The following is a 26311-nucleotide window of genomic DNA, read 5'->3' as shown; positions in this document are numbered from 1 at the left end:
TGTGAGCCACTGCGCCCAGCCTGTTGTTTTGTTTTAGAGACAATTTTGCTATGTTGCTCAGGCTGGGCTCAAGTGGTCCTCCTACCTCAGTAGGAGTAGCTGGGTAGTTGAATAGCTAGGGCTACAGGTATGTGCCCCCACATCTGGCTAATTTTTTGTAGAGGTGAGGTCTCCCTGTGTTGCCCAGGGTGGTCTCAAATTCCTCCCACCTTAGCCTTCCAAATTGCTGAGATTACAGGTGTGAAGCCACCACACCTGACCTATCAGTTTATAGTCAGTGGTTAAGTGTGATCCTCAGATCAGCAGTATCAGTAACACCTGGAAACTTGCTTGAAATGCAAATTTCAGACCCACTTTACATAGATAAGAGCCAGAAATTCTGGAGGTGGGGCCCAGCAAGCTATGGTTTAAGGCCCTCCAGGTGATTCCATTGCTGATTGAGAACCACTAGTCTAGATGAATAATTTGCCAAAGTCAACTAAGATATGTTGAGCACCTGACCTAAACTGGTCCTCTGCTAAGCATTTTCACATGATTCATCCCACTTGACTCATATCGATATAGGAAAGTAAATATCCTCTGTCTTGCTTAAGGTTGCACCCACTAGGGCCGGGCATGGTGGCTCATGCCTGTAATCCTAGCACTTTGGGAGGCCGAGACAGGCGGATCACCTGAAGTCAGGAGTTTGAGAGCAGCCTGGCCAACCCTGTCTCTGCTAAAAATACAAAAATTAGCTGGATGTCGTGGCACATGCCTGTAATCCCAACTACTCAGGAGGCTGAGGAAGGAGAATCGCTTGAACCCAGGGGACGGAGGTTGCAGTGAACCAAGATTGCACCACTGCACTCCAGCCTGGGACACAGGGCAACACTCCATCTTAAAAAAAAGGTTGCACCCCTGATAAGTGGTAGATCCTAGATTCAGTTTCTTTCTTCCCCCTCCCCCCACCTTTTTTTTTTTTCTATTTGAGACAAGGTCTCTGTCACCCAGGCTGGAGTGCAGTAGCATGATCTTGGCTCACTTCACCCTCTGCCTCCCAGGCTCAAGTGATCCTCCCCACTCAGCCTCCCTAGTAGCTGGGACTACAGGCATGTGCCACCACTCTTAGCTAACTAAGTTTTGTATTTTTGTAAAGATGGGGTTTCACCATGTTACCCAGGCTGGTCTCAAACTCCTGGGCTCAAGCAATCTGCCCGCCTTGGCCTTCCAAAGTGCTGGGATTACAGGCATAAGCCACCATGCCCGGACCATAGTTCATGGTTTCTTTCTTTTTTTTGTTTTTTGAGAGTCTCACTCTCAAAAGGAAGGGGTATGGGGCAGCTCCAGGGCCAGGGATGGGACGGCCGCAGTTGCGGCAGCTCCAGGACGAGCAAGTGGATCCCGGGAAGCGCTGTGAGCTCCCGAGCCAGCCGGGAGGACGCTTACTACAGCTGCTCAGAAGCACTGCTGGAAGCTCAGATGTGGGCGCCCCAGCCAGAAGCCTAGAGGGGTACGGGGAAGCTACCGAGAAGCCCCTCCTGATGCCCCAGGGAGCAAGCCAACTCCTTCCAGGCTCCAGGAACACCACAAAGCAATATGAAACCTGTTCATGAGAGGAGTCAGAAATGCCTTCCACCAAAGAAACGAGACCTCCCCACAACCAGCTGCTCCACTAACCACACACCCTCCAGTGATGCCTCTGAATGGTCCCCAGGGGTTGTGGTGGCTGGGCAGAGCCAGGCAGGAGCCAGAGTCAGCCTCGGGGTGATGGAGCTGTGGCCATCACCGGTCTGACAGTGGACCAGTATGGCATGCTGTATAAGGTGGCTGTGCCGCCTGCCACCTTCTCACCAACTGGACTCCCATCTGTGTGAATATGAGCCCCTTGCCCCCGGAAAAAAAAATTGCATGTACAGTTGATTAAAGGGAATGCTCCATGGCTACTAGGAATGATGAAAATGGGTTGGGCACGGTGGCTCACGCCTGTAATCCCAGCACTTTGGTAGGCCGAGGTGGGCAGATAACCTGAGGTCGGGAGTTTGAGACCAGCCTGACCAACATGGAGAAACCCTATGTCTTCTAAAAATACAAAATTAGCCGAGCGTGGTGGCTCATGCCTGTAATCCCAGCTACTCGGGAGGCTGAGGCGGAGAGTCACTTGAACCTGGGAGGCGGATGTTGCAGTGAGCCGGGATCGTGACGTAACACTCTAGCCTGGGCAACAAGTGCAAAACTCCATCTCAAAAAAAAAGAATGATGAAAATGTCTGGGCATAGTGCCTCACACCTGTAATCCCAGCACTTTGGGAACTGAGATGGGAGGATTGCTTGAGTCCAGGAGTTCAAAAACATAATGAGACTTGTTTCCCCCCCAAAAAAAAAAAAAAGTTATTATTTATTTATTTTTGAGTCAGGGTCTTGCTCTGTCACCCAGGCTGGATTTCAGTGGCATGATCTCGACTCACTGCACCCTCCACCTCTTGGGCTCAAGTGATTCTCCTGCCTCAGCCCCTCGAGTAACTGGGATTACAGGCACCTGCCACCATGCCCAGCTAATTTTTGTATTTTTAGTAGAGACGGAGTTTTACCATGTTGGCCAGGATGGTCTCAAACTCCTGACCCCAAGTGATCTGCCTGCCTTGGCCTTCCAAAGTGCTGAGATTATAGGCGTGAGCTGCTGCGCCAGGCCAAAAAAAAAAATTTTTTTTAAACTTAGCTGGGTTAGTCAGGAGGCCAAGATGGGAGGATCCCTTGAACCGAGGAGCTTGAGGCTGCAGTGACCTGTCATTAGGCCACTGCACTCCCGTCTGGGCAACAGAGTGAGATGCTGTCTCAGGAAAAAAATATTTTAAAAAAGAATGATGAAAATGTAATATGTCATTAGGGAACATGTCCTAATAATGTAATGACATATATATGTAGAATAAGTTCATTTTTATAAAGCAAGTATATAATTGTATAAGAGTACAAAAAAATGGCCAGGCATAGTGGCTCATGCTTTTAATCCCAGCATTTTTGGAAGCCAAGGTGGGCGAATCACCAGAGGTCAGGAGTTCGAGACCAACTTGGTCAACTTAGTGAAACTTCGTCTCTACTGAAAATACAAAAAAAATTAGCTGGGTGGGCATGGTGGCAGGTGCCTGTAATTCCAGGTACTTGGGAGGCTGAGGTGGGAGAATTGTTTGAACCCGGGAGGCAGAGGATACAATGAGCCAAGTTCGTGCCACTGGATGTTAGCCTGGGTGACAGAAAAAAAAAAAAAAGAAGACAAAAAAAAAAAGAATAAACCTGGTATCATATATGTAGCACACATATTACCAGTGATCATCTTTGTGATTCTATGAGAATATGGGAAATCCTCATTTTCTACATTACATATTTACATGATGCTTGAATTGAAGAGAAAACCAATACGGATATATTTTAAATTGTGGTTGTGGAGGGCAATACTAACTTACTCAAGATTATTCCTAGTAAAGGGCTACTCAAAATTTACTGGTTTGAAAACTTTGTTATCACATGATAATTGAGAGCATTTGGGAACTCTTACAGCAAGTTGATATTGCCCAGACTTCCAGAAGTGTCATCAGTAGATGGTTCTTGTTGAACAGGGTATAGACCGCCTTGGGTTACTGAACTTGCATGGCTAGTTGCATGTAAACTAGTCACATGCAGTAAAACCACATACCACACCAGGCGCAGTGGCTCAAACTTGTAATCCCAGCACTTTAGAAGGTGGAAGCAGGTGGATCACCTGAGGTCAGAAGTTCAAAACCAGCCTGGCCAACATGGTGAAAACCCTTTTCTACTAAAAATACAAAAGTTAGCCAGGTGTAGTGGCACATGTCTGTAATTCTGGCTATTTGGGAGGCTGAGGTGAGAGAATTGCTTGAACCCGGGAGGCAGAGGTTTCAGTGAGCCGAGATTGTGCCACTGCACTCCAGGCTGAGTGACAGAGTGTGTCTCCATCTCAAAAACAAACAAACAAACAAAAAAAACCAAAAACAAAAAAAAGGATGCCAAATCAAACATAACATTTTAGAAATCTATCATAGGATAGCCAGGCACGGTGGCTCATGCCTGTAATCCCAAATCCCAGCACTTTGAGAGGCTGAGGCAGGCAGATTATGAGGTCAGGAGATCAAGACCATCCTGCCCAACATGGTGAAACCCCGTCTCTACTGAAAATACAAAAATTAGCCTGGTGCAGTGGTGGGTGCCTGTAGTCCTAGCTACTCAGGAGACTAAGGCAGGAGAATCACTTGAAGCCGGGAGGTGCAGGTTGCAGTGAGCCAAGATCACCCAGCCTGGGCAGCAAGAGCGAAAACTCTGTCTCCAAAAAAAAAAAAAAAAAAAAAAGAAATCTATCATAGGATTATATGAGGAGACCAATTTTATTTATATAGGAACTATCTGTCTTTTTACTAGATCTCTGAGCTCTGGGCAGAGCCCACACTGATTCCTGGATCTCCAAAAGGGGAGCATTATTACGAGGCTAGAATATGTGATGCTTTTTCAGTGCACTTAAAAAATTTTTTTAAATGAAGACACTTCTGTGTCCGGAATTGGTGGGTTCTTCGCCTCACTGACTTCAAGAATGAAGCTGCAGACCTTCGCGATGAGTGTTATAGCTCATAAAGGCAGTGCGGACCCAAAGAGTGAGCAGCAGCAAGATTTATTGCAAAGCGCGAAAGAACAAAGCCTCCACAGTGTGGAAGGGGACCTGAGCTGGTTGCTGCCCCTGGCTGGGGCAGCCTGCTTTTATTCCCTTATCTGACCCTATCTCCTATTACAAATAGTAGGAGGCCGGGCATAGTGGCTCACGCCTGTAATCCCAGCACTTTGGGATTCTGAGATGGGTGGATCACCTGAGGTCAAGAGTTCAAGACCAGCCTGATCAACATGGCAAAACCCCATCTCTATAAAAATACGAAAATTAGCTGGGCATGGTGGCACATGCCTATAGTCTCAGCTACTCGGGAGGCTTAGACAAGAGAATTGCTTGAACCCGGGAGGTGGAGGAGATCGCACCACTACACTCCAATCTTGGCGACAGAGCGAGACTCTGTCTCAAAAAAAAAAAAAGATTTTTTTAGATGTTCCCACTTTATACCAAAATCTATGTGGCCACACAATAAAGCCCTTCTTTGCTAGCTCCATGGTGAACCTCCTTGTGATCTTTTCCAATTCATTATCCTGTAAAATAAGAAAACAATAAAAATTAAAAAAGATATAAAAATCGCTTGAGATTATTGCTAGCATCTTATTTTCTATTTATAGTACATTCTCATATGTCTTCTCTTGTAATCCTTAGAACAACTCATAAAGTAGGCATTGCCATTTTAAAGGTGAGGAAATAAGGGATCAAAAAAGTAGATTATAAAAACAGGATAGTAGAACTAGGACTCAAATTCCCATTCTATTAATTCCCCACTGAAAAATATACTAAATCTTTTTTTTTTTTTTTTTTTTTTGAGATGGAGTCTTGCTCTCTAGCCCAGTCTTGCAGGAAGGCGCGATCTCGGCTCACTGCAAGCTCCGCCTCCCGGGTTCACGCCATTCTCTTGCCTCAGCCTCCCGAGCAGCTGGGACTACAGGTGCCCGCCACCACACCCAGGTACTTTTTTTTTTTTTTGTATTTTTTAGTACAGACGGGGTTTCACCATGTTAGCCAGGATGGTCTCGATCTCCTGACCTTGTGATCGCCCGCCTCGGCCTCCCAAAGTGCTGGGATTACAGGCGTGAGCCACCGCGCCTGGCCTACTAAATCTTAATTAAGATTAATTGAAATATAATTATATTCCATGTAAATGGTGAATTTTAAAGAGAATAAAAATCATACGCGTTTATGTTTGTATACAGATAATTTAGTATTATGTAAAGCATTGTGACAACCAGTTTGAATTTGCTTGGAACTGACAGGATAAAAAGTAAGGTTTTTATAGGCTTAGTTAAGATATTTGTCTAGAATGAGATCCTGACTTAAAAACTTCAGATCACAGTAATACTTTTTTTTCTTTTTGAGACAGAGTCTTTCTCTGTTGCCCAGGCTGGAGTACAGCAGTGAAATCTCGGCTCACTGCAACCTCTGCCTCCTGAGTTCAAGCAATTCTCATGCCTGAGCCTCCCAAGTAGCTGGGATTACAGGTGCGCACCACTACGCCTGATTAATTAGATCACAGTAATTCTTAAATATGGGTTTAAGTGTCTAACAATATGAAAATATTAATTACCTTTTTAATAAGTAAGAAAATAATAATACAAAAAGCAAAAAAAAAAAAACACAAGACTCATAAAAACAAAACCAAACAAAATGATAAAGGATATAGATATTAAGTAGGTGACCTTTATATGGCAAAACACTCAATGAGTTAATTCTTTACTTTTTTCATTCCATTTGAAAAGCAATGGGGACCATTGATCTCACTGATATGGGGGATACAGAGAAGCCCAGTAATTTCAAGTCCTTCGTAAATGCACTGTGTGCACAAATATCACTTTGAGGCCGGGTGCGGTGGCTCATGCCTGTAATCCCAGCACTCTGGGAGGCCAAGGCGGGCAGATCACCTGAGGTCAGGAGTTCAAGACCAGCCTGGCCAACATGCTGATACCGCCCCCCTACTAAAAATACAAAAATTAGTTGGGCATGGTGGCATGCACCTGTAATCCTAGTTACTGAATCAAGGAGAATCGCTTGAATCCCGGAGACGGAAGTTGCAGCGAGCCGAGATTGCACCATTGCACTCCAGCCTGGGCGACAGAGCAAGACTCTGTCTCAGAAAAACAAAAACAACAACAAAAAAAACCAAGTATCACTCTCATATTTACAGTATAGTTCTTGGGATTGATCTTAACACCAGCTTTAGCACCCCCAAATGGCACATCTGAAAGACAAGGCTGATGGTTGTTATTCCATATAAAGGTTAAAAAAGTAAAATGACAGAAAATGCCACACAATATTAGAAAAACGTGTGATGCTTTAAGCTTGAATTTCTGAAAGTTCAAGAAATAAACCTACCATCGTTTTCTAAACTGTACTTTAAACAACATTTTATTGAACAGGAATTGTTCAATAAAATTGGCTAGCCAAGTTCTAATATATATATTTTATATAATTAATAATAATTAACCAATAATAATAAATACTTCAACCTCTAATCCATAGATTGCAAATACAATGATAGCTTATTTTCTTGGGGAACAGCAGTTGGTGGGGACAGAGGGAATGGGAAAAGGACTTTTGCTGAAAGGAGGGATGACAGGAACACAAGGCTATGGGTGAAAAGAAGAACAAATAGAACAAACAGCAGAGAGGGCGGCTGGCCGGGGTGGGGTGGGCGCCTCCCTGGCCCTGCTCCAGGACTCAGGACTGGGTCCTGCCTGGGCCACCCCTCCTGCCAAGGCCCTGGCCTCTTCCCAGGGTGACTGGTCCACTCCTAGACCCTAGAACATCTGAAGGGCAGGGGTCCCAATGGCCTGAGAGGGTATGGGCCAGGGGCAGCAGGCTGACCCACCTGGGCCCAAAAGCCACCTGTGTTTGGGGGTGGCATGCTGTCTAGAGAGAGAGTGCCCTGGGAAAGGGGCACACGGGAGTTTCTCTCCTGAGAAGCCCCCATGCAGGTCGGGGCAAAGGAGAGGGCTTTATCTGCCTTGAGGGCAGCGCTCCCTAAGTGAAGCAGGCCTACCCCAGAAGCACAGGGACTTGGCTGGCGCCTGAACTTCCTGTGTGAAGCAGCACCTGCTCATGGAGCCCCTCAGCCTGCTGGTGCACACCTGGTTTCCAAGTCCTGCCTGGGGACTTGCTAGGTGGGGGACGGACCTGGAACAGGACCCTAAGCCCACCCCCTCCGCATACCTGGCGGTCCAGGGCTCCCCGCCCAGTGGAGCCAGCACAGGCTAGCCAGGCCCCACTCCTGTGTCACCCCCGGAGGCCAAGCTCCTCTCCTGCACTGGTGCCGCCCTGCCTGGCAGGTAGTTCTGGGGGCAGGGTCAAAGGAGAAGGGAGGGCCGCAGCCCTCTGGGAATGGCCTTTCTGAGCCACCAGTGGCTGGACTGGGGCTCTGGCAGGAGTTGGGGACATTAACAACACCCCCATCCTCCCCTGGGCTCCACCTCATCTGACGCTCCAGAACCCCCTGCCCCAAGCCCCTACACACTCTGTTCTATTCCTCAGCCCCTCTCAACATCCTGGCACCATGGGGCCCAATGCCTGTCCTCCCTTGAGAAGGAACAGCTCTGGGGCAACGGGCAGTGGGGTGCCCTCCCTGCCACCAAGATTTGGTGCCTGGAGCTGGTGGAGGGCTGGCCGCATCTCTCTGGGGCACACCAGCTCCTGCTCCTCCAACCTATGGCTTTGGGGCAGAGCCTGAAGGGAGGAAGAAGGTGGGGGGGGGGGGGGTTCCGCGGCTGTTTGTGGCAAATAAGCTTTTTTTTTTTTTTCCTTTTTTTATCCTTTTTCTTATGTAAAAAGTGCACAAAAGCTCGGCAGCCTTTGCAAGTGTCAGCAGTGTTTCCTGGGGTGGGGGAACTGGGAGGGGCACCAGGCCTGGCACCCACCTTGCGACTGAAGGTGGCCTCGTATTGCTTAGAAAGGTATGTTTCAGTTTAAATACCAGACAGTAAAAATAGAGCTCGAGGACCACCTGCACTGTTGCCAAATCATTGCCAGAATGAATAGCTTAAATAAATAAAAAAATAGAAATATTTACTTCTCAATAAAAATAAAAGTAAAACCATTTACCTTTCTTTGCATTATATATAATATATATTTATAACGGGTCTGGCTGTGGGCAGCGGAGCTGAGGGCAGCGGAGGGGTCAGGACATCTCGATGACCTCCACGCTGCCCGAGAAGCTCGCCTGCTTGCCCATGGCGGCCAGCTCCTCGCCGCGAGTGCGCCCCTCCAGGATGCCCTCCTCGAACTCCATCTGGCAGCTGCAGCGCTTGATCTGCGTCTGCGTCTCCGTCTCCGGGGCGGCTCGTCGGGCCAGCTGGTCCGCGCGTCCCGGGGCTCAGCCCTTGCTGCCTCCGGCCGCCGCAGGTCGCTGCCGCCGCCCCGTCCCGGGGCGCCCGCCCGGCCAAAGGGTGCGAACAGCACCCCGCCCGCCCCCTGCGCGCCCTCGGGGCTGAAGCACTAGGGCCCGTCGGGCGACGGCGTGCCCGGGGAGTCGAGCGGTGGCGCCCAGACTCCGGGGCCGGCTGGCCAGGGCCGGGCAGCCTGGGCGCCGACAGGGCCGAGAGGCCGAGGCTGTGCGCGGGGGAGCGGGGAGCCGGCTGGGGGCCTGGGCCGCCCGCAGGGCCGTGGGCGCGCGGCATCCGGGCTGTCGGGGCTGGGCGAAGGTAGGCTCAGCGTGGCTCCGACGGGCCGTGCAGCTTGCAGAGCTTTGGGACCTCGCCGGGGTCGGGTGACCCGGGGCCGTTGGGCCGCCGGCCGGGGGTGTTCGCTGATTTGATGTACAGCGAGAAGGAGCGCTTGAGGCGGTTGGTGTCCTGCAGGCGGTCAGAGGAGAGGTACAGGCCGCGCAGGCCCTGCTGCAGCACGCAGGTGTCTGGGGGCGTGGGGGGCAGTGGGGGCTCCCCGCCCGCGCTCAGGCCGCCCTCCCTGGCAGCTGCACTCCCGGTGGCAGCGCTTTCTGAGGTAGGTGGTGGCAGCCATGGCAGCCGGGCCCCAGCCGCAGGGCTGGGCGGAGGCTCCGGCGTCCCTGAGGGGGTGCCCGCATCCCCCTGCACGGTGGCCAGCAGCTTCAGGCTGCGCTCCTACTCCAGCAGCTGGCCCAGGAAGTTGAAGTTGGGCGAGATGGACTGGCGCCTATCCTTCATGAACCTGTAGGTGTCGTCGGAGGATATGCCCATGGTCTTCATGATGTAGGCGATGGCGATCGTGGCAGAGTGGGAGATACCGACCAGACAGTGGACGATGACTTGGCAGCTGGACAGCTTGCCTTTACAGATGAACTCCATAGACTTGTCCAGCCATGGCAGCAGCTTTTCACAGTAGTTGTCGTTGATGGGGACCCGCATGAAGCGGCTCTCGCAGATGAAGTCAGGCTTGGGGCAGGAGTTGCTGGCATTGAGGACGTAGCTTATTCCATTCTGTGTCGTCAGATCCTTGTTCAGAACGTCTTTCTGCGAGCCCAGGTAGAGGTGAGGCAGGATGAGGGTCAGGCTCACACTAGGCACGGGCAGGCAGGGCTGGGAGAGGCTCATGGGTAGCAGGGCAGCAGGCTTGCCCTGGCAGAGGCTGGGGAAGCAGGAGGAGAAGGTGGCGAAGCCCCCCGTGAGGATGGCCACGCTGTCGAAGCAGCTGTCCAGCTTGCTCAGCAGGATGGAGAGGAAGCGGTCTGCGGCCAGCACACTGGCGTCCCGTGTGCTCTGGTCATAGACCACCACATCCTGTGGCTCAGTGGCCTCCACTTGGCTGCGTGTGGCCAGCCAGATGAACTCTGCAATGGTCACCTTGCCCTTCTGCAGCCGCCACTTCACCAGCTTGGAGCAGCAGATGTTGACGGAGCTGAGCACATGCCAGCTGTTGTACTCCAGAAGGAGCGGCTGTAGATGACCAGGCACCCTAGGCCCGCCCCGCAGCAGGCTGGCCAGCTTCTTGGCGTCCATCATCTTCCTCGGGAGCCGGTCTCCGGCCATGGTGGGGCAATGGGTGGTGGGGAGGGTGACCCCTGAAGTGAGGAGGGGTTGCTCAGATGGCCCAAGTGTGGCCTTGCACTGGGAGTGACCTAGCACATGGTGCCGGACCTCGTTAGCGCTCGCCTCGGGGGGCGTTCCGGGGGACCCGCGCTGCCCTCGCCATGGGCCCTTTGGTGGGGGCCCGCGCAGCCAAGGCAGGGGCGGGGTCTCTAATATAGAGTTAATCAGTGCTCTTTACAACTTCTAAAAGATAATAGCTTATTTACTATCCTTCTACTATAATTTGGTCTTATTTATAGAATATGTTGAGGAATTGAAAACAAAGATCTAGACTTAAAATTCAATAAGCTCCTATTAAAAAAAAATCCCTCACGTAAAAAAAGGCTATATATTAATTTAGACTAATTGAAAAATGATGCAGGTCTTAAAGAGGACAACTTAAAAAAAATCAGTTCTGATAAGGTATATTTCTATAGCATCTTAACAGTAACCCATGTGAGTAAACATATTTCCCCAGAGTTCTCATTAGGTAGCAAGAAAGGCGATCACTTACCAACCACTGCACACTTGTATGTTATCAGGGAAGCCAAAGTTTTTACTTCATCTACACTCACATCAATGCTGTAATGGATATCTGGTGGTGTTTTTTTTAAAAATGTGTTGGGGTAGGTGAGAAAGAAGGGGATATATTTAGAACAAACTTCAGTAAGTTTCAAAAAAGAAAGCTACAAATTGAAAATATCCACTTTTTACATTTTACACCCAAGCTATGTCCAAAAACTCTTGAAGCAGCTCATATGTCAGAACACCATAAAAAATGAATATAAAACGTTTAAAAAAGCTGCTAATAACAGTAACTATGATTTCACAAGACAAAAATCACTGTGCAATGAATTTTTTTACACTTTCCAGAAGGCTTTTTTATGTTCCTTTTACCTTTTGGTTTGGGTGACTCCGGGGTGGCCAGGACCAAATGTGTCTCCTTCTGGCTTTTTGCACCACACCAAGTAACCCGCGCCAGGCCGCACCACACCAAGTAACCCGCGCCAGGCCGCACAGCTGCCCTGGCCTTGGGGAGGACTAAGGCGAGGGCGGTGTACGCTGCTCCGGAGTCCCACCGCGGGAGTTGAGGCAGCGAGTTCCGAGGGCGGGGTGGGGCGGAATCGGGAGGGATGCGGACCCGGTGGAACGCACTGCGTAGACGGCGCCGGCGCCCGCACTCAGCTGTTGACAGTCTTTCTTCCAGCTCTCCCCTGAAAGTCGTCCAGGCGCCGGTCTCTTTTTTCTGCCTTTTTGTTTCCCTCCGGAGAGTCGGCGCGACGGTGAATTTCCGTTTCCGGTGGTGTCCAATCCGACCTGAGGAGTCGCAGTTGTGAGCAGGTTCGGTGCCGCGGGCTGGGGTAGGCGGCAGTGGGGTCCCTGGCTTTGGGGCACTGGGAAGATCGCGAGTGGGAAGGTCCTGCCGCGGTCCTCCGGGTCATCTTTCCTCCTGAGGAGCAGCATATTTCGCATCTGCCGGAGGTGTGCCCGGGGTCGTTGGGAGAGTGACGGGATGAATTGCTGCAGAGAGCCCGGACGGGGAGGGAAGGTGTCGGGGAGACGTCGTTTCCTGGCGACGTGGTCCCGGCCGGCGACTTAGACCTGAGCCGAATCTGTTGACCCCAAATTGTGCTTTTCCCACCAAGAAGAAAAGGGAGAGAAACATTAGTACAAGTTCGGAACTAAAATATAGTAGAGAAGCAACATAACCTCGGAAATCACACAGCTGTTCGGTTTCAAAGCGTTCCTAGTGCCCAGCTCTCCTAACTCCCGGCCAGTGTTCCTTGACATATGGTGATATATAAAGACTTTCTGTTTCCGCTCGTGTGTGTGTCTGTGGGAAGCCTCTGACTCACTTCTGTGCCCCAGTAGCACCCTGTGCAGCCTTGCAATGTAGCCCTTATTGCATGGCACGGAAGATACTAGTTTGGATTTCCTCTGCAAGTCAGATCATAGCTATATCCATTTACTGGCACAGTGGCTAGCACATCATAGACAGACACAAACATTTACTAAACGGAATGAATACAGGACCTTAATTGAATGAAATGGCACCCTGCCCCGCTTTTTTCCAATCAAGCTGTCAGATTTTATGCAGCTGGATATCCTTAAAAAACTCACTAATTCAGTGATTACCAATTTATTGGCCACAGATTCCCAGGTACCTCAGAAATCACTGGAAGGGTCTCTGTAAGTCCATGGGGTCTCCAGGCATCATCTAGAACCAGTCATATCTCACACATACAGATATTGCTATTTTTCTTTCTTTCTTTCTTTCTTTTTTTTTTTTTGAGACGGAGTCTGGCTCTGTCGCCCAGGCTGGAATGCAGTGGCGCAATCTTGGCTCGCTGCAAGCTCCGCCTCCGGGGTTCACGCCATTCTCCTGCCTCAGCCTCCCGAGTAGCTGGGACTACAGGCGCCCGCCACTACGCCCAGCTAATTTTTTTTATATATTTTTAGTAGAGACGGGGTTTCACCGTGTTAGCCAGGATGGTCTCGATCTCCTGACCTCGTGATCCACCCGCCTCGGCCTCCCAAAGTGCTGGGATTACAGGCGTGAGCCACCGTGCCCAGCCTCTAGATATTGCTATTTTTCAAATGTATGTAGAAGAGTTTTAATTTAGGAGTTTTGCAGAGTCAACAGGTACTAAAAGTAATACTGTGATCATGTTGGAAGTTCATAAAAGCGTTTTAAATTTTTTATTAAAATTTAAGTTTTAGTTTAAGTTAGGAAACCACTTCATTAGTCCAGTTGATACCTAGGTCTGAGCTGTCCAGTATGGTAGCCACATGTGACTATTTAGAGTTGGAATAAAATTAATTAAAAATTCATTTTTTCAGTTTCTCTAAGTACATTTTAAGTAACCACATGTGGCTAATGGCTAAATGGCTGAAAAGTACAGATATAGAATATTTCCATCCTTGCAGAAATGGATACTGCTGATGTTGACACTTAAGATGAATAAAAGAACCCGGGAGGCGGAGCTTGCAGTGAGCCGAGATCGCGCCACTGCACTCCAGCCTGGGCGACAGAGCGAGACTCCGTCTCAAAAAAAAAAAAAAAAAAAAAGTAACTTAACCATAAAATGTACCCTTAGCAGAGGTAACTCATCTAATTTATGGCATAACAGAGATAAATGAAATTGGGGAGGGTTAAGCAGTTTCTACCCTTGTTCAGTGAACAAATATATCATCTCTTCATAAAGAAATAAATAAAATTTAATGTTTTTGCCCTGGTTATTGCCTGGATTGTAAAATGCTTCTCCCACCTCCTTACCCCAACCTTCTTCCTTGTAGATTAGAATTACTTGTTATTGGTAAATAGCCATTATGGAGACTAAGGACCAGAAGAAACAAAGAAAGAAAAATAGTGGACCCAAAGCTGCAAAGAAAAAGAAGCGGCATCTGCAGGATCTCCAGCTAAGAGACGAAGAAGATGCCTGGAAGAGAAATCCCAAAGCTTTTGCATTTCAGTCTGCTGTGTGGATGGCTCGATCCTTTCACAGGTATGTTTAGCTACAGTCTGATGCTTCTTCCATTGATTCTTTTTAAATAGTAGGAGCCTCTCACAGGTGACATTTGGATTCACAAGTCTAGTCCAGCTCCAAAGGACATGGAGATGCAAGCTGTGTGGCTTTTACCAAAACATGAGAGGCTTTGCTATAGAAGCTGCCTTGCCTCCAGCATCTGCACACTGGTTGGTGTTTCTTGCCCAAGATACAAGAATTTATAGAATTTGTTTCTTCCTAAACTTTAAACTGTTTCTATGGTGATAAGTGTGCTTTTTCCCTCTGGATACGTTTTACAAAGTTGTAATATAAAATACAAAAATTACAATATTTATTACTAACATAGCTTTATTTAGTGAGTCCTTGTGATATTCTTAGCAGTGTACTTTAAACGTTATTCAACTAAATCCTTCCAGCAGCCTTACCAGAGTAGGACTCATTCTTGCCCTCATTTTATGGACAAGAAAACTGAGGTCAAGAAAACAAGTTACCTCCAATAATATAACCAGTAAGTAGGAGAGCCAAATTTAACTCCAGAGCCTCTGCTCTTATCCATTATGATGCACTGCCTTGGTATTTACCTTTTGGTTTTTAAAAAACTATTAGAATCACCCATAAAACAGTCAGATTTAAGGAGTGTTCAATTTTCAACTCTATATACTATTGAAGTCGTCTTGTTACATCTTTATCCAACAGCAATTATTTGGATGGGGGTGAGAAGTTAAGTTAATAATTGACAAGTTCATTATATTTATATATTGTCTGTTGTACTCTATAAAATATACTAAAGTACTCATATCTATAAGTATACTAAGAAAATTCTACTTATAAGGTTGATACCTTTTTCTCTATTTTGAAAGTGAGTTTACTTTTTTCTTTTTTTTAATGAATAGGACTCAGGATTTGAAGACAAAAAAGCATCATATTCCAGTGGTTTATCGAACTCCACTAGAGCCCCCACCAATAGTGGTAGTGGTGATGGGGCCTCCAAAGTTGGAAAGAGCACTTTGATACAATGCCTCATTCGGAACTTCACCCGGCAGAAGTTGACCGAGATCAGAGGCCCTGTGATGATCGTGTCAGGTAGGAGATGCCGCCACAGACACAGAGTTGGCGTGGCTATTGTCATCTGAGGGACATGCATGTGTTTGTTGTTTTCTTGAGTGGAACATGTTAAATTTTGTCATATCATGTTACCTCTCTTATACTTTTACTAAGTTAGCTATAACTTCGGAAAAGGGTAAGTTCCCAGAGATAAGGATGTGATACATATCTTATCCTGAGTGCTCTATGGCTTTGCCAAGCATGTTCCTTGGAAGGGGGTAGCAGGCCTGGTCACTGTGAACATATCATTTAACAGACAGCACGTACCTCCTATGTGCCAGGTGCATGCACATCCTTGCCCTTATGAAGCCACATGCTGGTGGAAGTGCGCGTTTTCTCTTTTTCCTGTGAGAATTTGTCTGCTTTGGGAGATGGTGACCTTTCCAAGTTTGAGGAAAGATGAAACAAACTTCCAGTGGTAGAATGGCAATGTACACTCAAGTCTCTTGTTATTGCAATAATATAGTTGGATTGAGGCTTTTCTTTATCTTTGGAGCATCCATATTTTCTTTTTTGAGACAGTCTTACTCTGTGGCACAGGCTGGAATGCAGTGGCGTGATTATAGCTCACTGTAGCCTCAACCACCCAGGCTCAAGCAATCCGCCTACTTTAGCCTCCTGAGTAGTGGATGCCACCACGCCTGGCTAATTTTTCTTTTTTTTTTTCCTTTCTTTTTTGTTTTTGTAGAGATGGGGTTTCCCCATGTGGCCAGGCTGGTCTCAAAACTCCTGGGCTCAAGGGATCCACCTACCTTGGCCTCCCAAGGTGCTGGGACTACAGGCGTGAGCCACTGTGCCCTGCCCATATTTTCTTGACCGTTTTCTTTTTACCTTAATTTAGAAATGATTATCGTTATGAATATTCTGTTGCATAATGTTTGAGGATGTTTTTAGTGATAGTGGGAATATGGGAAGTTTTGATAGAGGCAAAGACATTGGCCTACAGCTGAACAGCAGGATCTTGGTTATCATGGAGCCTGTCCAGTCAGAATTTTCCCTGTTTAAGCACTTGTATTCATCTGGGTAGACTTTGGATATTATTTAAATTTAGAACACAGCAAGAAAAACAGGATGGAATTTATTTTATTTTACCGGTAAATATGAACTTCTCGTACACTCCTGTAAACGTATATGGTGTTTTACTGGATACAGGTAAAAAATGAAAGTTAGAGTTGATGCTTAGAGTTTTTTCAGGGTCTTTTTAAAGTAAAATTTTCATCTTTTCACTTATAGGTAAAAAGTGCAGACTCACTGTTATTGAATGTGGGTGTGACATTAACATGATCTATCTGGCTAAAGTAGCAGATCTGGTAAGTGAGCAGGGGCAGCCTGGGGTGCTGATGGAGACTTACAGCATTGTGATAGGTTATTTACCCCAGGATGAAGGGAAGAGAGTTTTATGATTATTAAAGGAATCATGGTCATCATCAAGGATACAATAGATGTGATTGAATTGATGATAATAATAATAGTAATAAATGTTGTTATATTAATAATACAAATGGAATGTGTACAATAAAATGTATTCTAAAATCTAAAAGCAAATCGCAGGATAGAGAAAACCTTTAATGAACACAGCTAATAAGAACTCATTAACATGCATACATATATACGTACAAATATTTCATAGTAAGTACCATTTCTTCTTGGACCCTTCCTGGCACTGTGCTAACTGCTTTCTACAAACTTAGCTTACATAAACCCTTGATATACCCTTGAGGTGAGTAGGTATTATCTGTAGTTTACATAAGATGAAATAGAGCCTCCCAGCAGTTAAGTAACTTGTGTGAAGATGGGACCCTTGTTCCTAATGGTTCTAGAATCTTTATCCTTAGTGATAATAAGTAAGTACATGAATTGCCTGAAGAAGTGGTCAGAGTTTATCATAGAAAATCTAGATAGTACTCAGTGTGTGGAAAAATGTACACGCTCTTGCATTTATGGAAATGATAATGTTCACTATTTCTGATATTCTATTAACTATCTTTTTTTTAAACTATCTTTTAAATTAACTAAAATAAAATACAAATTACCAAAAAAAAAAAAGAAAGAAAGAAAAAGGCCAGACGCAGTGGCTCATGCCTGTAACCCCAGCACTTTAGGAGGCTGAAGTGGGCAGATCACCTGAGGTTGGGAGTTTGAGACCAGCCTGACCAACATGCAGAAACCCCGTCTCTACTAAAAATGCAAAATTAGCTGGGTGAGGTGGCTCATGCCTATAACCTCAGCTACTTAGGAGGCTGAGACAGGAGAATTGCTTCAACCCGGGAGGCGGAGGTTGTGGTGAGTCGAGATCCCACCATTGCACTCCAGCCTGGGCAACAAGAGCGAAATTCCATCTCAAAAAAAAAAAAAAATAAGCAAAAAATAAGCCATATTGATTAGGAAGTGTGGGATGACAGATACCTTGGTTTTTTCATTTTTATTTAGTTTTTTCTAGAGCTACAGATTTTATACTTTGGCCCAGGAAGACTCCTAAAATATAAAGTAAAAAGTAATACAGATTTTAAAGTCGTGCCATTGTAATGTCTGTAATGTCAGAAAACTAAATAACATTCAAATTTTGAACATGTAATGCTACTATTAGTAAAAATAAGTGTTATTAATGTAAAGTTGTGTAAAGATTACTAAATCTTGTATACTTGAAATGATTGAATAGTTCATAGAAGTCATTTGTTTCTCTTTTATTTAAGATGTAGCAAGTTTCTAATTTTAAAGACATATTAAGAGATGCCTTTACTTTTTTTTATTTTTAGTTATTATGGCTACATAATAGTTGTACATATTTATGGGGTACATGTAGTATTTTGATAGAAGCATACAATGTGTGATGATCAAATCAAGGTAATTCAGATATCTGTCACTTCAAACATTTATCATTTTTTTGTGTTGGAACATTTCAATTTCATTCTTTTAGTTCTGAATTATATAATAAATTATAGTCACCCTATTGTGCTGTTGGACACTAGAATTTATTCTATCTAACTGTATTTTTGTACCTGTTAACCTTTCCCTCTTTTTCCCTCCCTCCCTGCTCCCCTTCCCAGTCTCTTAACCATCATTGAGAGAGATGCCTATGTAAATCTTTTTAAGATTTTCAAAAGGAGCACACACATTTGGTAAAGCACTCTAACTGTAATGCAGGGTACACACAATGCGCATTTTCTTTTTCCTTGCTCTAACGGCTGGTCTCTCAGGTCCCTGCAGAGCAGTATCCTTCCAGATACATATAAACACACATGCCACCCTTTAAAAACACAAATGGTAGCTTATTTTACACACTGTTCTATGCTTTGCTTTTTTCATGTAATATATCTTGGAGGTATATAATCAGTAAGTACTGTAGCTCTGCCTCCTTCTTTTTAATATAATATTCCATTCTGTGGACGCACCATAATTTATTTAGCTTAGCTTATGTTGATTGCTCTGCTCTGGGTTGTCAAAGCCTCCTGAGTACAGCAAAGGCACAAACAATATGTGGATTTGGGTGTATACGTGTGTGTGTGTGGATTATGGGAGTAACACTGGCTTAGATGACAAAGATTGGCAGCTGAGGGACTGTTTGCTCCCTGTTCTTCCTGATCCTACAACCAGCTGCTTGCCCCTTGGCACTCTGTGGCATCAGATGTGGTGTGAGGATATTCCACTTATTCTTTGAGCTGGTCCAGTGTTGCTGGAGAGCTCTGCTTGCTGCCTCGGTCTGCAGAGGCATCTGTGCTTTCCTACAAGCCCAACTTCATATATTCTGTGGTTTTGGGTTTTGAATGTTTCCTAGTTTAATCAAAGATGGGCATTTCTGTTTCCATTTTTTGTTAGTTTTAGTTATCCATGGAAAGATAAAAACAGAACTATCTTTAATATTAAAACTAGAAGTTTCCAGGAATCAATTCTGAAATTTGCATCTTTGAAGTGTCTTAATTTTAAAAATTGGTCTTATCTGCTTATATTTTCTTATAGACTACCATTCATCATAATCTTACTGTTTTTTGACTTAATTCTAAACTGGTAGCTATTTAAAGAAATTCCTGAGCAATTGAGTTATACAAATTAACATACAAGATAGAGGTGTACACTGCATACTTCCCAGCAAAAAAACAGTTTTTTTTTTGTGAGGACATTGAAAGAAGAGGTTGGTTTTCTGTACATATTAAATATATTTCATTGATTATCACTTTCTTCCCATTCTTTGGATGTCAGAGACCTGTTATTTGGCTTAAAAATACATTATAGAAAACTTCATTTCTTTAAATTAGGATTTCTTAGGTAGGGGCCTGGTTAGATCCAGCCTTTCTGAGTTACTTCTCATGCATTAGAATTCTTAAAATGGATGTTTATATCCTAGTGGCCTTGTCTTATGGTTGCCTTTTAGAGCAAGTCAGAGGGTGGTGGTTTCTCTGGGTGATGCCTGTGTAGTCATTTGATTTAGTCTGGAGTGGGACTTTTCTGTCGAGGGCCAGATAGTAGATATTTTCGGCTTTGTGGATCATATCTTTTGCAGCTACTTAGCTCTGCAGTTGTAGTGCACAGGCGGCCATAGACGATATGTAAATGAATTAATGTGGCTATGTTCCAATAAAACTTTAGTTACAAACACAGGTGATGGGCTGGATTGGGTCGATGGGCCAGTTGCCAACCCCTAGTGTAGGTGGTCTGTTTTGGTAGTTTCTTTGAGAAATAATGTGTTCTGCTTGTAGGTACTGATGCTTATAGATGCCAGCTTTGGGTTTGAAATGGAAACGTTTGCGTTTCTAAACATCTGTCAAGTACATGGCTTTCCTAAAATTATGGGAGTTCTCACCCACCTCGACTTCTTCAAACACAATAAGCAACTGAAAAAGACAAAGAAGCGATTAAAACACAGGTTCTGGACAGAAGTTTACCTGGTAGGAAGAGAAATAATTGTTAGATGCTAACAGTATAATCCTTTTAAAATAGACTGAAGAGGCTGGGCACAGTGGCTCATGCCTGTAATCCCAGCACTTTGGGAGGTAGAGGTGGATGGATCGCTTGAGGCCAGGAGTTTCGAGCTCAGGGCAATATGGCCAAACCCCGTCTCTACTAAAGATGCAAAAATTAGTCATATGTGGTGGCGCGCACCTGTAATCCCAGCTACTCTGGAGGCTGAGATGTGAGAATTGCTTGAAGCTGGGAGGCAGAGGGTGCAGTGAGCTGAGATTGCACCACTGCACTTCAGCCTGGGTGACAGAGTGAGACTCCGTCTCAAACAAACAAACAAACAGACTGAAGAGACATTACTAAACGTCTCTCTAGGATTTGCCTCCTGAATTCCCTTTGCGTATGTGTTCCCAGTCTCTGGAAGGTTTCCCTCAAGAGAGTGGTTATTCTGGGCCTCTTGGTGTATCTCATTTGTCTCTGTACCTGCTGCACCAGGCAGTGTCTGGGTGTTTGGGGGTTGGGACTTAATGGAGTACATCAGAAGTTTCTCCCAGTTACAGGACCAGGCACTGCCCCTTCCTTTCCATACTGCTCTGGTCCATCAGCCACAGAACCGTTTCTGTGCTCAGAGGCCTCACCTCCCTCTCCTCACCATACTTAGATGGATGCCCTTGCTCGGCTGCAGAGCAGTCTGCCTCTGTGTGGTTCTAATAAGTCCTGAAAGAAGCCAGCAAAGCTCTGGAAGCCTCAGGACAGTGGCTTTGCTGGAAGTCTCCCTTCTTAGGATTGCTTCTTGTTTAGAGCTTTTATTTTGTTGCAGTATTGACAAGAATTTAGTTGAAATTTAATTTTTAATTTTCCTTTAATGTTTAGGTTGCCAAGCTGTTCTGCCTTTCTGGAATGGTGCATGGAGAATATCAAAACCAAGAAATGCACAATCTGGGCCATTTTATTACAGTTATGAAGTTTAGGCCTCTCACATGGCAGACTTCTCATCCTTATATCCTGGCAGACAGGTAAAAAGTGATTGTAAACTTTTAATTCCTGGACCATATATTTCAAAGCTAAAAAGGCTAGAAAAAGAACAGTGACAGGATTTATTTTGTGCCTATTTGAATAGTGGGGGTAGAAGTGTAGTGGATGGAAAATGTCTACTGATATCATTGCTCAAAGATGCTGTGCCTTTGGGAGTAAATTAACTATGAGATGTTTAGGAAAGTGGGAGGACTTGGAAGCACTTAAGGCCACAGGATGTGGCCCCATCCTATGTTCAGCCTCAGATTTCAGTGATGCTGCCTTCGTGCCTGGGTGCTTGAGTCCTTTGTGTGTGCCTTCAGTTTCCTTCCTTTGTGCTGTGGTTTTCTCAGCCTGGAATACCCTTTTTACACCTGCCAGAATCCAAGCCACAGTACAAATCCCAGAGCACAGGCTCACCCTCTTCCAGAAAGGGATTTTCTGAATATGTTCTTTACTCTTCCCTGACCCCAGGTGGACGTCATCTCCCTGTCTGGTGTCTTACGGAATGAATGTCACTTTCAGCCTAGAGACACAGTTGTGTGCCTGCCCCTTTTCCTCTGGTGCTTCCTTATTTCTGTATTTTCTAGTTTTCTAAACAATGTGCTTAGTGGACAAGAGTGTGATGAGTCACTGACACATGAAAGGAGGTATAGGAACTTTTGGCATTCATTTCTGCTGTATGATTGAGTTTATTTTTCTAGGGTGGAAGATTTGACAAACCCAGAGGATATCCAAACAAACATCAAATGTGACCAGCAGATGTTACTTTACGGTTATTTAAGAGGAGCGCACTTGAAAAATAAAAGCCAAATTCACATGCCAGGTATTCTCTTGTTGTAGAACATACTAGAATCACACATAGGATTCTTGGGATGGCTTCATTTCTCAGGAAAACTGAAAAATGACCAAACAAGGGAAGATGGCCTTGGTGGAGGTTTTAAAAGTAAGCCAGCTATGTGTAGGCCTGCAAAGGTGTTACCGAATGCCTCTTCTCTGACCTCTTGTCTTGTAGCTAGAGGGCCACTGTTCCAGTGTGGCACAATGCCCTTCTTTAGGGTCATGGTTTAAGCCCTTGGAGTGTGCATCGTTTTTAACCCCCCAGTCAACAGTAGATACTTACTGACTTCTTGTCAGTTGAAGCTGGCTTTTTGGGTCCTGTCTTCCAGGGGTAGAAGATTTTGCCATGAGTGACATCAGTTTCCTCCCAGACCCTTGTGCTCTTCCTGAACAACAAAAGAAGTGCTGTTTAAATAAGAAGGAGCAGCTGGTTTATGCGCCTGTTTTTGGAGTTGGGGGTGTGCTGTATGACAAAGACGCTGTCTATGTTGACCTTGGTGGCAGCCACGGTTTTCAGGCATCAGTGAGGCAGGAGTCATTGCTCTGAACTCTCATTATTCTTTCCGAATCTATTTTTTAATTAAAAAAAGTAATATACTCAGCTTTTATTTATTGAAGATTTTTCTCTCGTACTTATAATAGAGGCCCAAATGCATATTGTCAATATGTAGAATAAAAAGAATACCATTTTTTCATTGTACCAAGCAGAAGAGTCCTGTCCTCCATGCCTCCTTGATCCATGGCCCCAGCATGGGCACTGCTGCCAGTGTGGCACCTGCCCAGCTTATCTCCATTTCTACAAAATCAGTGTGCTTTCCAGCTCTCATTGGTCTTTTTCTTTTTCTCATTCACAATGATCTCCTCATTCTTTATTTTAAAGTGGATTTCCAATATTTTTAGTTCTGAAGTGGAATTTTATTGGGTTAAAATCAGGGTTATTTTAAAATGTTAGAAAAGCTAGCATTGTTGTAGGATTGGAACTGAGATTTTTCTAGCGAGGTGTTTAGGTTATCAGGTTGTATACTCACTGAGGTTTGGAAAAGTTTAATGGAGATGGGGATCCATTTCAAACTTTGTTATAAGGATTTTCTTCTCTGGTTTTTGAGGCATTAAGAAAGGTTCTCAGGAAATGTGTCTAAGGTAATTTTGAGAACTGAGTGAAACCAGTGTCTCTCCAGGATCTTCGTGCTTTCCTCACGTGCCCTTTCTTGGTGATCTTGACAGGACGAGGTGGGGCCCACCCATGAGCTGGTCCAGAGTCTCATCTCCACCCACTCCACCATTGATGCCAAGATGGCTTCAAGTCGAGTGATGTTGTTTTCTGATTCCAAGCCACTTGGGTCAGAGGCTATAGATAATCAAGGGTAAGTCTGCTTTTTTTCTATTTTTAATAAAAATATATATTACAGAAGATCATATCACCCATAATTCTGCCATCATAACACATTTTGGTGGAATTCATTCTATGTTGTTTTGTTTTTCTTTGTGTGTGCATGTGTCTCTGAGGGCTCTTCACTTACCTGACATTATGAGGGAGTCTTTTCTTGAAATAAAATACAGGATGCATTTTTCAAGAGACCTCAAATATTCCTCAAATACCACGCCATCTTCCATAGGTTGCTTTTTTGTTTTTTAAGAGACCTGAGGCCACTTGGCTTTCTTTTGGTGGCCAAAACACTAGAGCAGAAACAGGGAGTTTGTGGCTGTCCAGAAGCCACATGCCTTGTCTCTGAAAGTTTTATTTAGATTATGTTGTATTATCTCCTATGGGTAGGTTTCCACTGATGTGTGGCTTATGTGAATTATTTTTCAGCCTTTCTTGGGAATTTGTATACCTTTATGCTTAGTGGATGTTTGCAAAACATTGGTTTTGTTGTATTAGTTTATGACTCCCAGTAAAATTTATCTGAAAATTTTGAGATAATCTAGTATGTAATTTGTTACAATGTGCACAAACTACGTACTAAAGTTCCTGACATAATGAGTGTTATTAGCTATTTTCATTTTTGCATATCCTTCTGGTCATCCTTGTCTACAAGAATACTCTCTTCTAATATAGTTACAGGTAAAATACATAATTTATTTCTATATTCTGAGCATTTTGTTTTCTATACAGTCTTTATGTAGTTGTCATTTTGTTGTTCCTGGTGTTTTTTTTTTTTGTTACTGTGGTTTTTTTGTTTTGTTTTGAGATAAGGTCTCACTTTGTCTCCCAGGCTGGAGTGCAGTGGCATGATCTTGGCTCACTGCAGCCTTGAACTCCCAGGCTCAAGTGGATCCTCCCTCTTCAGCCCCGCAAGTAGCTGGGACTACAGGAGTGCACCACCACTTCCATCTAATATTTTTTTGTTGTTGTTCTAGGGACGAGTTCTCACTATGTTGCCCAGGCTGGCCTCGAACTCCTGGGCTCAAGCAATCCTCCTGCGTTGGCCTCCCAAAGTCCTGGGATTACAGGTGTAAGCCACTACGGCTGGCCTATTATTGCTGTATTCTAACTTATTCATCTCCTATGGTACGATTTTTCATTTTTTCTATTTTATGTTTTCATACTTTTATATATCGTGCTATGTTAAATAGCTTCATATAGTTTTCTTTTATCCAGTGATTTTAGCCTCCTGATGAACTTCTTTATCAGTTATGGCACTGGTGACTTAAAATGGATGTTCTTCCTCTGTCATTCCTCCGACGTTTGTTAGCTGGCATTTTTAACAAAGAGCTTTCACTTCTCCTTTTTATTTTGGTATCTCTGCTGACTAATGCACTTGCATTTTATTGCATGGGTTATTTTCCATCACTGTCATTGTTCTTTCTGATGCCTGTGCTGTCCCAGATTCGGCTGTGGGAGCCTTCAGCCTGTGTCCTGTGTCCTTTCAACTGTCTCTATTAATCTTTGAGCATTTCTTACTTTCTCACAGAACAAAAGTATCCAGGCTTATGTTGCCCTCTTTCTGCCTTGGGCCTGGACTCAGCCATTTCTCTTAAGGATCATCTTAAGCATCATTTAGCTTAGAAATTAATCAGCTTTCCAAAAGATATACAAAATGCTAACTTTCCTTTTGAGCAATTTTTTTCTAAAATTAGATTTTTTTTAGAGGATTATTCCTTTATTCTTTCTATAAGTTCATTTGAAGTGTGGTGTTAGGAAACCATGCCTGAGTTTAACTCTTCCAGTGTTTATCAGATCATTTTTTCCCTGTGCTATATCATCTTAAACATCTTAAACAATTCCTTGACATTTTTATATTTCTTTATATTTTCATTGACTGTGTTGCTATTTCTAGATTAGCTGGTTAATGTACAAATTGGATTATTTTGCATTTCCTTGGTAATATAGGCTGTTGATGCTAAAGGAGGAAAAACAAATGGACTTGAAAACTGGTCGAATGCATCGGAAAGCCATTTTTGGAGATGATTCTATGCTAACATCCTCTCTCCTTTCTTGATCTCTTAATTTTTTTTTTCTTACCCAAATATATACAGGTTGATTTTGTCTTTCTGGAAGATCCAAGATCTTTGGTTTAGAGATATATTCTCTTAATGTTAACTGGTATTAGAATACTCTTTTCTGTATTTTATTTCAATACACTTGAGAATAGAAATGATTGTATTTTCTTTTAACTTGTGAAGTAGAGTGTGGCATACAAATGTTGTATTCTCAGTATTTCAAAAAATTACCTTCTTACTGTACAAGTTGTATTCAGCATATAAAGTCTATTCCAGCTTTGTTGTAGATGCAGTGTGATTATTACATGCCGATAAGGTATGAATTGGAGATGGGATCCAAAATTACTGTACTTAGTGTAATTTTTAAGCTAATTATAGGGTTGGTGGTGAATATTTTACTTCTGCAAAATGAAAACAGCATTTCATCAGAAGTTGTTTTATGGTCTTTCAGACATCTTATTGTATATCTTTGGTGCTTTTTTCCCATGAAGTATCTCTTTTGTGTGTTTGTGTGTATGTGTATTGATCTGCTGTAAATTTCACAGCGCTCATTGTCAGGGATCAGCAGAATCAGGCCTAGGCAGAGAGCTGAGCAGTACTCTCAGTACGTCTCTGTGTCCTTGTTGCCACATTATCTCTGTTGTTTATTTATAAGTTGGAGAACTCTCTGACCTGTAACAAAGGTTGGATAGGTCAGAGACAATTGGGAGAGGAATCCTCTGCTCTATTGTCACCTGTGCCTCACTCCAAAATATGCTCTGAAATCAATATTTAAATATTAAATTTGTATGGTGAATGTATTCTTTTTTAATGTTAATTAAATGATTGGTCAGCCCACTTAATATT

At 44.4% G+C, this 26311-nt stretch overlaps 3 pseudogenes; 1 reads left to right on the top strand and 2 right to left on the bottom strand.

The window, feature by feature from the left end:
• Positions 1-5095: 5095 nt before the first annotated feature.
• Positions 5096-10619, bottom strand: LOC737288 (dual specificity protein phosphatase 8-like; annotated as a pseudogene).
• Positions 7137-8289, bottom strand: LOC129136170 (uncharacterized; annotated as a pseudogene).
• Positions 10620-11888: 1269 nt separating the features above from the next.
• LOC737413 (ribosome biogenesis protein BMS1 homolog) lies at positions 11889-22662 on the top strand (annotated as a pseudogene).
• The last annotated feature ends 3649 nt before the right edge of the window (positions 22663-26311 follow it).

This window comes from Pan troglodytes, chromosome 8 (genome assembly GCF_028858775.2).
Source record: "Pan troglodytes isolate AG18354 chromosome 8, NHGRI_mPanTro3-v2.0_pri, whole genome shotgun sequence".
Lineage (NCBI taxonomy): Eukaryota > Metazoa > Chordata > Mammalia > Primates > Hominidae > Pan > Pan troglodytes.
The sequence above is the reverse complement of the archived record's forward strand: the minus strand, read 5'-3'. Positions and strand labels throughout refer to the sequence as shown.